This window comes from Harpia harpyja, chromosome 1, assembly GCF_026419915.1.
Source record: "Harpia harpyja isolate bHarHar1 chromosome 1, bHarHar1 primary haplotype, whole genome shotgun sequence".
Lineage (NCBI taxonomy): Eukaryota > Metazoa > Chordata > Aves > Accipitriformes > Accipitridae > Harpia > Harpia harpyja.
Window position 1 is genome coordinate 39,654,887 of NC_068940.1, and position 14,385 is coordinate 39,669,271.

At 34.4% G+C, this 14,385-nt stretch overlaps 1 protein-coding gene across 6 annotated transcripts in view; it reads right to left on the minus strand.

The window, feature by feature from the left end:
* Window positions 1-14,385, minus strand: part of NCOA3 (nuclear receptor coactivator 3) — an 89,499-nt gene that overhangs the window by 30,120 nt on the left and 44,994 nt on the right. For 2 of the 6 annotated variants that reach the window (XM_052788275.1, XM_052788299.1), the window contains 2 exons: window positions 7,215-7,302; window positions 2,446-2,521 (listed from right to left, as the gene is read on the minus strand). The gene's annotated coding sequence lies outside the window, so the exon portion shown is untranslated. Of the gene's footprint in view, window positions 1-1,270; window positions 1,473-2,445; window positions 2,522-3,966; window positions 4,028-7,214; window positions 7,303-14,385 lie in introns of all 6 variants that reach the window. The other 4 variants (XM_052788317.1, XM_052788271.1, XM_052788291.1 and 1 more) reach the window with 3 other exon arrangements.

Below are 14,385 nucleotides of genomic sequence, written 5' to 3' on the forward strand. Positions count from 1 at the left end.
TCTGTTCCTAGTTTATATAATTTATAGAGAAAATTTCTTGTGACTGCCAAATTTTAAAGCCAGGTACTTAATGAACAATAATTCCTATGTATATAATAATATTTAAATGTTTTCTAGTCTGATGTCATCAGCATCAGTAACTAATTTTAATTTCTAAATTAAATTAAACTGCCCATGTTACTCCACTGTATTGGAATACTTTGTCATTTTCATCAAACATTTTATAAAAGAAAAGCATTTTATGCTATGCTCCATTTAGCTATTGAAAACAGATGACAAAAAGCCACACTTTATTCTGTCCAATATGATTTTCCAAAAGTTATTTGGAAAAACAAAGCCCTAGCTCTTGCCAAATAATTTAGAAAGGTATACATTTGTATGAAATAGGGAATGGAAGTAAGTATGTCCAGAGCCCTCCGAAGTTTATAGTTAAAGCAAATTTGAGAAAAACCAAGATGATGTAAGAGATGGTTCAAAGTCTTCAAAGCAAGACATCGTTTAATCCCATTGGTTGTAGTAGTACCAAACCACTATACACTAACATTCCTAACGCCACCAGTGGAGTGGAACCAGAGGCAGCAATACTTGGAGAAAAAGTTCCAACCTTTCATGATGATTTGCAAATACTAAATACTAGTTTCTGCATTACCATCGATTTATCTTTTCAGATAATTTCCTAAATTTTCCAAAATTTTTCTCACTTATCAAAAAGGGGAAGCAAGAAAACAAAAAATAACAAAGACCTTTTTGTTCATCAGTGAGTGCATTGAAAAAACTTTTGTCCTTATTAAAAAGGTACACATGTCTACATCCTTTACAACGTACTATACACTTTTCACATGTCAGGTTGATTCATTTCTTAGTGAAAACCATAGATGGATTGTTAAAAAGGTACTGATTTTTGCATGTGACAGGTAAAGCAAGTTCTAGTAATTATTAATCCATCCATTGCAACAATATATGTACAGCCTTCCAAACAAAAACATAGAATTTAAATAAATCATCAGCATTTAGGACTAGCATTTTTCAACCTGTCAGGGTTTCAATATTTTGACAGGCTAAAAAAAAAAAAAATTATCTTCTAAAATTCTGTCCTGGACTACCAAGAAAAGGATACATATGTCAACAATACAGTATGTTTGAAATCGGGAAAGTTCCTAAAGCCATTTCCTAGAGAGCATTCAAGTCAAAAGGACATCGAGAAGTACTAAGCACAGTAAGCAGAAAGTTTTCAGCTTGATAGGATAGTTTCTTCCCTGCTCTTACTCACCTCACTCTCACACAAATTGGAAAACTACTAACTTAACAACATCTATTAGATTGCTTTCTGCTAGTTTGTCTTTCAATGCACTGGCTTCCTTCTCCAACTCAAGCATTATTCCCTCATGTCCATGTTCTCAGTAGTTGCAGACGAAAGACCTATTCACCAAATAGGACACAGCAACTGGGAAGGTTTTGTCCTAACAGGGGCCCTAAAATATAAACAATTAGATGCTTCAGATTTAGTTTTTGTATTTGTTTAGCTGAAATAGTTGGCCACACACACACACACAAAAACAAAACCCACAAAGCACAACTATACAATACTAATTTAAAACATATCCAAACTAATTTAAAAAATCATATTATTTGCATAAAAACATTTTTAACTCTTCTTTGGTCCCATGAAACCATCAACTTTTTCCTACATGAAATATATGTACTCATGATATCTTGCAAGCTTGGAAGCTCTTCTGTCTGAGTTGATTTCTTGTTTGAAAAATTCACTTGGGAAAAAGTATAAATTGGCTTTTAGCATTCCCCAGAATAATCCAATTAAGAAGAACTAAATCAAACCAGTCCTTTTCAATGAATCATGAAGATGGTCTGCAATTTTTTAAATTGTATATAATGTTAAAATATTAAATATAATCCTCCTTTCTAAAAGCCAAGACATAAGTCACACAGTTTTTAAGATGCAAATTGTAATAAACTGATTTATGCTAAGCAAAGCCCCAAATATTTAAATCTTATTTGTTATAAATAAAACTAGAGGACATTCCATTCAGCAACTCCATATTCTTAGTGAAAATTTGTAATTTCAAACTTATATTTCCCTCAAATACATATATATAAAAAGTATGATAGCTTTCTAGTGAAACTTCTGGTTCAAAATATTCTTGAAACTATGCAAACATTCTTTTGTTATAAGACTGACCACAGAAACAACTGATACTCCTATTTACATAGATAAGAATTCACAAGAAACCAAACGGAAAACTCACTTTGTGGCAGTAGTGAAGTAAGGGTTTTTTCTTCTTCGTTCTTCCCTCCCCCCCTTTTCTTCTTTTTAAGAACATGCTTCTTATATATTTACATGAACAATTTGTAAATTGTAGCTTTAAAAATGGTAAGGCAGTTAACTATTCAGGTATATATAGTCCCAATATGAAATCAGTCACTTACTTGTACTTAGCAAACATTCAAGCACAGCATATTTTTCAGAGGACCTTCAGAATCAGAAGTCATTTTAAGTCACATCCTGAAAAACAAAAAAGGCTGTACTTTAAATAAAAGAAGTGCTTGCTTTTCTATTTTTTCATCTAATATTAATAATCTTACCAAAAAAACACTCAATATTGAAATATTTTAATGTTAAATGAGTTTAAAACTCACTTATAATAACTGTAACTAACTGCCATCTCTGCTATATGCTAAACAGCTCAAAAGTCTGAATCTTAACATCACAAATGCCACCCAGTAAGCTAGATTTCCTTTCACATAAGAACTAAACACATTTGTTTTAAATGTTTGGGGTTTTTTTACTTTGGAAGAAATAATGAAACTGTTGTAGATGTTTGATCTTAGTACCTTTTAAACCTTAATATAAAAAGCTGCAGCCCCAATTTAATTATTTTGTAAAGTTATGACTGGCAAGTAAAAATTAAGTGTGTAGCCACTCTATGTCAACCTGTACACACTGCTTGGTACATAACTATTATATGAGAATAGCAAACTGTTTTCAGAGCTATGAACACTCAGGTTTCTGTTACTCTGTTTTTCTATGAAATTCTAGGAATGATTAAATCCATATATTCATGCATTTTGTACAAGGTATGATTAAGTGTACTAATTAGTGAGATTCTGGGTCTCTACAGAGAATTACAGTAACTTAGGAGAAGTTTTAAACAACAGCTGTGTGGTTGAATTGATTTACTGAAAACTGCTTAAAGTGCTACGTAAAGCAGAGGCTGTTCAAGCTAATTAGAAAAATAAATTGCTCTTGGGAAATATTTATGAGACATTCACATGTAAGCGCACACCATAGTCCTATCCAAAATCAAGAGTTTCAGAATTGATACTTCTACCCAGACTACTTAATAGGTAATCACTAGCAGGCAGGTAAAGGAGTTTTATTCAAGTAGCTCATTTCTTAAGAAATTAAACTGAAGCTTTTCATATCAACTGGTTGCATGTGCATTCATCTGCTGTTTTAACCATCCCTTTGACAATACTGATTGTAGCTTTATTTATATGAACTGGAATTACCAATTAGAAGGTTGATTGACAATGTGGTCACGTAAGAGTAAGCATCATGAGTAAATTGTCTCCTAATTAAAGACTTCTATAACACCATTTTATGCTAAATCAACCTCTGCTAATCATGGAAACCAGAATAAAACCACCCCAAAAAGAAGAAAAATCTAAGAAATCTTAATGCAGTATCAGAAACATTTGGACATCATGGAAAATTAAATCCTTCAGCTGTTCATTTCTGTAAAAATGCTAGACCTGACCTATACTACACGCAGTGATAGCTTGCTATCTAGCTTCCCTGGGATGGTCTTATACCCAACAAGGGGTATTTTCTGATGTCTCCACTGGACAGAATTTATGAAACAAAAAGGTAGCATAAATTACATTCACTGTACAGTTTGATGTGCAGGGGTTTTTTTCCTTAAATTTCTACAACAGCTTGATATACACCTGTGCAAGAACAGAAGCAGTTCAACAGAATCACAAACAAGAGTCTCACTGAGAAGCTGACCTATGCAGGAGAAATGAACAGCACAAAATCACTTGAAGGTGGAAGATTCAATACACACAAGTATCAAAAGGATTCTGTATGACTGGCAGTGCAAGGGAGAAGAGAAGAACCCTGAAAACGAAGTTGAAGACCACACAAAAATCTTAACATTATTTAAATTAGTTTTAGAATATTCCTTCTATATTCCTCTCAAGTAAATATTCATTCCATGGATGTCAACATCTGAGCTGTTTAAACAGAAGATGGAATACAACTTCTCAAAGAAGTACTGCAGTAAAGTAAGTAAAAAATAACCTTCTGAATAATCTGAAGGCTCTTGAAGGGTTAGAAAAGCATCTAGAGTAGCATTTGCACTAATTTGGTCTGGCCAAACACTGCAGAGGACCATCCTATGAGAACAGTCAACTGGCAGGGCAACCTAGACAGATATTCTAAATGCTGTTCTACAAAGCAGGATGAAATTAACACAACCTGAAGTATGGGTGAAAACCCTACCCAGTAAACCAAACAAAAAGTTAACACCAAATATGCTACAGTAACATTTTGCCATATATCAAAAGTAAATTAGACCTCAAGTCACTATCACTATAAATAAAACAGGATATTAAAATTCTATAATCGAATAAGTCATTACATTGTTATCATCTACAACATTTACATGAAAAAATAAAATACATCCCTCTTTTTCAATAATACTTGGTCTTTTCCTGCTAATGAGAGCCCGAACTTTTACATATTGAAAGTTGACCATTCAATTCTGTATCCCTACTCTAAACCTACATGCTTCCTCTTCTGAGTACAGAGATAATAGCCAACTACTTAACTTTTTAAATACAAAAATATATTTTATTTCAACATTGGTTTCTGTTCTGCTTCACATGAATTAGTTTAGGTTATTAGAGTGCCTGTATCAAAGCACACTTGTGCATTACGCAATTGCCAGTCTCAGAGACAGTATTGTTCTAAAAAGCCTGGCATTTGGGGCTGTGCAGTCAGCTTCTCCACCAGCTCTCACCACACCAGTACCACTTTCAACACGTGAGCATAATATTTCCTGTCTAAAAACTGCTCAACCAAAAAACAAGAGTGCTCACACAAAAACATCGTTTGGCATCTTTTGATCTCAGTGAGCTCAACATAGTGACCTTCAACTGATTTCCCCACTTTCAGGATGAGCTACAGAGATACTCAGTTTACACCATAAAAAACCTGGGCATCCAGCATAGCCTGGCTACCAAATTTAAGTGTACATACAGTCCAGTTTTGGATCCAATTTTTAAAACACATAAAAGAAAAAAGATTACATTAGCATTTGGATGGGATAGCTAAGTGACAAGCCATATTGTTGCCTGTGGCACAGACAACAACAATAAGACAGAGAGCTAAAGCTACACTGTTTTTAAGGTTAAAAAATATACATATATATTCATGGTCAAATGTGCCAGATATGCTAAACACAGTGGTCACTTTTTGAAAGAAGACATTAAAAAGGACTGTATCTGTAATCCTCTTTAAATGTTTTAGAGATAAATAATGTGCCCGTTTAAAAAAAGAAATTAAATACCATACACTACACTTCAAACTGCAGTACATAAACCCAACATTTTTAAAGCTCTGGGGGAGGGGAAAAATGCAGCAGATAAAAAAATGCCACTGAACCGTAACTACAGCTTTGTGAATCTGAAAGTACAATGTAACAAACTACTGAAACAGATAATGAGACTCAAGTACACTGAATTAATAAAGAGGTTTTGGTGTACTGTAACTACTCTTTACTAAAAAGAGTAGTTTTTAGCACTACTAAAAAGTCTTATATTTTAACATTAAAGCAGCTATACTTATGTTATGAAGCTAAACAGCAAATTATATTGTAAATTGTATTGATACATCATTATCCTAATCTAGCACTTCCATCAGTACAGTAACTAATAAAATACTCTTCCAAAACATATGCATTTGATCATTCTCCACTCTTTCTTTTTTTCCCCCCACTCCCCCAGCCAAAAAGATCATTTACCAGATAATAAATGACTTAGAGACTTCACTGAATCAGGGCTGTCAGTTAAAAAAAAAAAAAAAAAAAATAGTTGCCATCTATAATCTGGTAGCCAGTGAAGCACACCTTGTTGCAACATGTTAAATAATCTTAACTCAGCACACATCCTTTTTATGTTATACATTCTGTCTTAGGAAGACTATAATTTTTCAGGCCTTGTCAGGTTTCATTTACCAATTCCCCTGCAATGTTTAGTAAGCACTATGCACTCCTCAGCTATTTTTCAGACATGACAATTAACTTGAGCCTTGTTCACTTTGCATGTATTAAAATGACAGGACACTTTCAGTTAAAGGATGGTCAAAAGTGGAACACTGACCGTGTCTCCTGTTCCTCTGATAAGTAATGTGTGCTCTATTTTTGGAATGTCATTACTTGTTAATTTGTTTCCTATACATCCCTGTTTGCTAGTCACAGCAATAGATATAGGACCCTGCTACAACAAACAAAATGTATGAAAGAGAGAAGGGGGGCTCCAGCGAACTCACTGTTAAAAAATAGACTAGTCTTTATCCTTATGCCTTTATCCTTCACCATACACTGCCAAACACTTGTAAAGATTTCTCACCTGTCAACTTGTGCACAAAGCACTGTGGTAAAGTGGTTAATGCACCTCATCACAGGTCCAAAGACATGTGAGCCACATTACAGACTCAGAACAACTGCTGCCCTCATAACCCAGATGTGAAAAGGTACTGAACTTATTTGGCTAGATGTGTTTGTCAGGATATAGCTCTTGTAAGTAAAAGGCAATTGGGCATGATGCAGCCACACCACCTACTTGCATGACACTGCTAACAGGAATTGGTATGCTCAACACAGCAGGGCAAAAAATATTGGAGGTGGCCTTTAATCTTGACTAATTTTCAAGCCACAGTACTGGAAGAGGTAATCTGGGCTTTCAATACAGCTGATGGCACCAGTTTGAGTGTTTTTAGAATGTTTTTAACATAGGTAAGCCCTTACAGACTTGTATCTGGAAGAGTTAGCAAACAGTTATTAAGAAAAAATAATTAAAAATTTAATAAATATATAGAGAAAGAGAAAGAAAAATCCCTAGCTCCAATACCACAAAGAAAGGAACAGGATGTGATGTCTGGGCTACTATAATGGGACTTGGTAACTACTTACCTGGTAAGAAACCACACAACATCACCATTCTTTTCTATACATCCAGACACTTTAACAGCAGAAGAAACTCAGGCAAGTCAGTAGCTGGCTGAAATACACATGGTCTGCTTAGGTTTTATATTAATATTTAATGAAGATCTAAAAGTGGAAAACACTTCTTCCTACCATCCTTGTCAAAAACAGTGGGTACTATGGAAAGAGATTTTACTGTGACCAGTGTACAAACATCTCTACTATTACTAACAGCAATAAAATTCTAAAAAAATAGGAGATTTATATTAAAAGTGTTCCATTTACAAGATAAAATACCCTTGACAGAGCTCACAAGAGAATACCAACATAACAGTATTGCAGAATTACTTTCCAGCTCTATATACACGTAATTCGTAAGTGACTCCATGCCATTTGACACATGACATAATCTGCAGGTTAGTAAGAAGAATGCAAGCTGTATCAATGCATCTCTACATATTGCAATGTCAGTTTAATTAGGAATTAAATTTGAAAAAATTCACATAATTTCTTAAAATTGAATTACATAATCCTAAATTATTTCAAGATTAGTCCAAAGTACAAAATCTCTCTAAATTAGAAAACGACATCAACTAAGAGCCTTAGAAGATGAAACTATCAGTTTGACCATATAAATCTGAAAACATTATTTATTTATTTTTAATCACTTCTACTTTTTATGTTTTAAGTGGATATATTAACTTACCTGATGAAAGCTTATTCTCATGCCTTATCAATATATGACTTCAATTCTTACACAACTTTGACTACTACACATTACAATAATGTGATTACCTTTTCATTACAAACTTAATCACTGCCACTATAAAGAAAAAGTCCAATGCAAAGGCATGATTGCCAGAAACTAAGCAACGATCATATCAAATGCAAATATAAAACACTATCTACTAGTAGATATTAGATGGGATTCATGGCACAACTTACATAATTGGGAGAACTGTATTTTATAGGAACAAAATCACACATAAACATGGGTGGGTTTTGGTGGTTTTTTTTTAGCAGAATACAGTAGCTCCTGTAAGATAACAGTGTGACAGAGACTTTTTCCTCTGTGATCTGATAAACATACAAAAGCTCTTACCTTAATTTAACAATAACTAAGGAATTAGTTCTCCCTTAAAAGGGAGGAAGCAACTTCCCAAACATAGTTTCAATATAGTAAGAATTCAATCTGCAAGTTTTCAGTAGCAACAACTATCATTTTCTTTGAGGTAGCTATACACTGACACTTCAAAAGCAGAGAGTACTTACTAAGTTCTTGGTGAAAACAGGAAATGTAATCAACTAAACTGAGTTTGTTTCACTAAATACACGTGATCCCTCTCCAAGGCATCAAGAAGTTCACTTCCTTTCCTGAAGCTCTGAATGTACCATCAACAAGTCCATTCTCCTTCCTGAGACTCTGAATGGGTTCACATACATTTTTATGTATTATATGTATGCAATTTTTTTGTTCTGCCACTCTAACCTGCCAGTGTCTTATGGAAGCAAAGACTACTTGCTGGATTTCTAGAGAGATAACTTAAACACAACTATAGTATTACAATTAGCATTAACTCATTTAGTGCTATGGCATTGTTATAATTGAAGCACACCCTATCATGCCAAAATCTTACTCATTTTACATAGATCACAGTTTTATATAAAACACATTTAGAATGAGAACAGCTCAAAATCAGAGTTTTCCAAAGCAGCAGTTAAAAATTGGGCAAAATATCAGCAATTTCCTTGTAAAAGCCTGTCCATTGCAAGCTTAAATTTAGAGACAGAAGTCATTTTACATTTGGATCAAAATCTCTAACAATACCAAAATGCCTTCAGACAAGGGGGAAAAGTGACTGTTTTTGACAGAATGAAACATTTACTGTACACACTGAGTTTCTGACATGTGGTCTCTACCAAGTAGATGCCAGCTTTTGAGATTCTACAATACTCAGAAAAGCATTCAAAACAGATGAATTTGTTGGATTTTCTACAGCTATTACTAGCAATGAATGTTCATCCCCAGTATTTCCAATTTAGTCTTTGAATCTTGTATGTGAATTGAAAGTATTCATCAATTCAGGTATGGAGATTGGCTTTTAAGAAAAGTGCTCATGTGAAGTAGTAAATGCTTTCAAGTGTCAAGTTGCAGAGCAACAATATTTTTTAATTGGAATTGCACAGCTGAAAAAAACATTCTAACTATTCTTTTTATATTTGCATACTTAAAAAGCAAGCTTCTCAATTAAAAAACAAATCTCTCAATTAAAAGCTATAAGCAATCTAGAATTTTTGCAACGCTCTAACCATAGTTTTGTTTCCCTGGTTCTACTTTGGGCAACTGTTCATCTTGGGAGATCAGATGTGATCTAGTTGATGCTTGTGTCTTAAACGGCACTGTCATTAATCATCCCACCATATATTTAGCCTATCAGCCTGTTCACTTCATCCGCCATTTCCTAGCACTTGAATAATCACAAATTATTAAGAAGTGCAAAAGTTTATCAACAGCTGGAAACCGCAAACACTTGAAAAGAACAGTCCTGGTACTTTTGAATATTTCTACATGGCTCAGTCATATTTTGCCTTTGTGGAAGTACTGGGGAACGGTAAAATAGAATTGTTTCTGTACTTGTACAGAGTCTCCTGGCAGATACTGCAAAATCTTAACAAAGCTAACCTTTTGTTGTATGGATGCTACAAAAAAGACCATTTTCAGTCAAACTGACCAAGTGAGGCAAGTTGTTACACTCAACATAAAGACCTCTGAAGCGAAAACGCTTGAACATTAAATACATCACATCAACTTCAAAATTTACTTCAGTGTCCTGGCCATCAATAGAAAGAGCCTCTTTGATTCTGACTACTAAAAAGCAAACTTTTCACTTTTATGAACAACACAAAATTAGGTCTACAAAGTACGCAATCCAGTGCTGCAGTTTTAAGAATCTTTTATGTTAGTGTCTAGACAACAATCTTTTGTTCTGCATTTATAAAAACACAATTTGTTACACAATTAACAAATTAGTTTCTGATATTAACCTTGGAAAAACTCCAATCTCTCAAGAGTTCCATTGCACAAATAGCAAGAAAACAACACAACATAATGCTTAATGAAATATTTTGGTTCCAGTTTTTATGATGCTTCAAAGACAGATTTTTGTATTAGTAGCAGAGTTACACACAAATAAATTAATAGAGAGAAATAAGCCTTGCCAGTGGTGCTCTGGGTCCACAGCAGATGAGCTGGAATACAAGCCACCCAAAACATGCTCACAGTAATTTCTGTCCCTCTTCTTAAATACTCAAAGCCAGTTCTACAAAACATACCATCCCACACTACCAAGCCTCTAGTACTAGACAGAAGCATTGATTACCCTCTTAAAAAAGCATGTCATAAATTGTGTGGCCATTGTGTCATGAATTTGCAGCCAGCTGAAATAGACAACATTTTCAAGGGCACAAATATTTGAGGGAATAGTATTGTTATTACAAAACAACGAAGACAAACAACAATGAGAAGCAGCTTAAATAACTTAGCTAACATATTTAGATTTAATCACAGCATCCTGTAAACAACTATAAGTGATGCTGTATCTGTGGATTTTTTACCTTTTGAGTGCTCTTCACTTAAAAAAATAGGACTAGACAACAGGCAAAACTCAACTTACAGAAGTGATGAAGACTGTGACCTGCTAATATACTTTAAACACAATGTTAGTTTTAACTGGAAAATAAAGTAGCCAACCATAAAAGGAAGTTGGTACAAGACAGTTGAGATGTAATGCAAAGCACAAAGCAGTTTCCTGTTTCTGTAAATGCTTGCTTTTCCTACACACAAATAGCATATCTGAGGAGCACGTAAAAAAGGAATTTGCTTGCTTGCAGAAAAATCATTCTTAATGAATAGAAGATCATTGCTACTGCCTGACCAACTCAACCATCTGCATATCTGTGCAACTGATATGGCCCATCAGCAAATACAAATTGCCTACCATGACACCTCAGTGTAGAGAGCCATGACTCATAACACATCTAGGGTTCCACGTACTTCAAAAAAAGCTACATCATGCTTAGAGCTAAACCCTAAATTCACTGTCCTGACAGACAGGAAACCTGGTATTGAGGGTAGCTAATCTCAAAATAGAACAAAAATACCTATATTCATTTTGAAATAAAAATACATAAAAAGAAAAAGTATTCATTTAAAATTAGTCATTCCTAATACTCCTAGTTGTCTTAACAGTACAGCTGAACACACTTGATTTTAATCTCTAGAAAAAAAAGCAAAAATACAGCTTTAAAACTTTTCCAATTGCACACTTGTATTTCACACTAAAACTGCACACTCCCTTGGTGATATTTTTAAGTCAGCGATCTCTGAGATGACAAAATAGTATTTGCTGGAGGAAACTAATTTTGCCATATTTTGCCATAAATTTCCGGTATACGCAAATACACAGTCAGCTAAATCTTCCTCTCACTCAAGTAGAATAATTTAAAGATTATTTGTGACCCAAATTTCTTTTTGTATAGCCTATGCCAATTTGCCTGAGAAAGGAATCAAAGGAGTAGTGGTCATTAGAGCTGCAAGAGAGAAAAGAACCCAGAAGAGTGTACACATCTGTGACATCTCAATATGAATGGAGACAATAGACGCCTTATACATCTATAATGGCGGGTGTGGGGGAGGAAGGCTACCAAGCCTTTTTTGTTTGTAACATGAAGATGTGAATAATTCTGTAAAATGCAGTTAGGAAGCATTATGTGCCACAACTAAACTAGTCTATTTGTTGCTGGATTTCTTAACTGAATTCAGTTTTTAGAAGAATCAGGCAGAAGTCATGAAACAGACTCAAACAGAGAAACAGGAAAAGAAAACACGAGTCTTTGCAGGAGAAGAAGAAAAAGTAACCAGCTAGGTATGATGGACACGTTTTATAAAAGTGATCAAACAAAAGGGCAAATCCATGGAACAAATAAAGCCTAGCATTTCTATGGACCTCAAGAAATATTATTGCCTCTCCATCACAGCAAGTAGATCAGAACCTTAGAGAAATACTGAAAGCAGAAAACAAAAAAGATCAAAATCTTACTAGAACTCACCCAAAGTTCATAGATTAAAACATAGAAGACTTTCTAAATTTCATTCCAAATTTGACATAGTATTTAGGGCATCTTTATAAGGCCAACAGGAGTACTACTAAAATTAATTGGTTTTGAATACATCTACTATAAGTTCAAAAAGGCCTTTCAAATCCTAAGCTTCATTTTTAATATGACTTTTTATTAGGAACACACATTGGCACACTAAAAAGACTGAGTATTACAATCACTGCAAATTCCCAGCTCTTTAAAATTTAAATTTAAAATTTAAAACTTAGAAGTCTTGAGTTACATTATATGAATTGAGTGAAGATTTAATTTCCAAAACTACTTGGAATCCTGCCAAAACACTCTTCCACATTAAACAAAGACATACAGACTGCATGACACATATATTCTAAAATTTCTAGAACATTACAATATTATATTTATTTCTTCATTATATCACATCATTTGTAGCTCCAGTTCAAAGTATTAAAACCAAATATCTTAGCCTTAACAGGGGGAAAAAAAAGGAAAAGGAAGTCAGCACATTAATCAGTTAATGCTTGTGCACACAAATCAAAGAAATTCTCAAAGACGGTATTATTCTATAAAGTTAGTTGTGTTTAAAAAAACAACACACAGCTTAGACGCAGTGTGAAATATTAATTTACACATCTCTAGTGATATGTGAGGACATCACCACACAGCCCCAGCCCTCAAGATGGAAAAGTGATTACACTGTCACTGTATGACTGTACTGTGATGACAATAGGGAGAGGAGGAGAGAGACAAAAAAGATGCTGGCTCTCAAGTGAATTCTGGATAATAGCTGCTACACCTACACAGCTTTTGGAGCAGAGAACAAAAACATCAAAAAAACCCCTATATGGCTCTATAAGAAGGTTAAGGGGGATACCACAGGGAAAAGGTTACTATTTAAAAAGTGGAAAGCTCATCTACATGGGAAGAACTGAAACACCCATAGAACATGGTAAATTGAATGTAAACAGGAAATACAGGACTAAAAAAAGAATGAGAGAAGTGCCTTGGACCAAACTTCAACTAATAGTAAAAAGATGTTTAAATAACACTTCAGTAGCAGGAAGCCAGCCAGGGAGACAGTGGACCTCTTCATGGCAAAGGCATAAAATGGGCACTCAGAGAGAATAAAGCCAAAGCTCTGAAAATCTCTTCATGTTGGCCTTCACCACTGAAGATACTGGAGAGATTCCCACTTCCAGCATTTGTTTGTAGCAAACTGGCTGGAGAAGCAAAATGAATTTTAAGGAATTACAGAGGAAGAATTAAACTAAACAGACACACGAGGTGTTGATCAGTTACCAGGATACCCTTCATCCAAGAAGGGGTTCAAATGTGAATCTTCAGAACTACTGGCCAAACTGCACAATCTGTCATTACAAATGGCAACTGTATTAGAGGACTGGCAGGTGACCAGTGTAGCTCCCACTGACATAAAGGAATCTAGATGGTCTCTCAGGAGCTATGGACCAGTGAATCTGACATTCATGCCTTGACTGACTTCCATCCATAGTAAGATGGTAGAAGCTATGCTAAAGAATAATATCACTGAGCACATGAATAAATAAAGTCTGCAGACAAACAGCCAACAGGGCATGACTTCTGAATAGGGAAAGCTTACTCGAGGAAAAAAAGAAAGTTGCACAGAATTACTGTGTGACCTGTGATCCTCAAATTGATCTAATATATCTTGTCATTTTACATTTGTTAAAACTTGCAAAAAGATTTTATTTTTTTTAATATTTTAATTGCTTTAATGCAGTGGCAAAAATATACCCATATAACCTATTTTACTCAGGGAACTTGTATAGAGACTTTTTTGCCAGTATGAAATGTGATTTTACTAAGGTTTGTTGACAGAGCTTTATCAGGAAGCCTAAGAAAAACTAGTGGGATAAACATGGTGCTATCATTCTGAACATCTAATATATTCTAAAAGTCAAAGCTTCAACCATTTATGAGCCAGAGGTCGATGAAAAAGAAGGACTGAAGAGAGTTCAGTAAAACCTTGAATTGCGCAACTCAG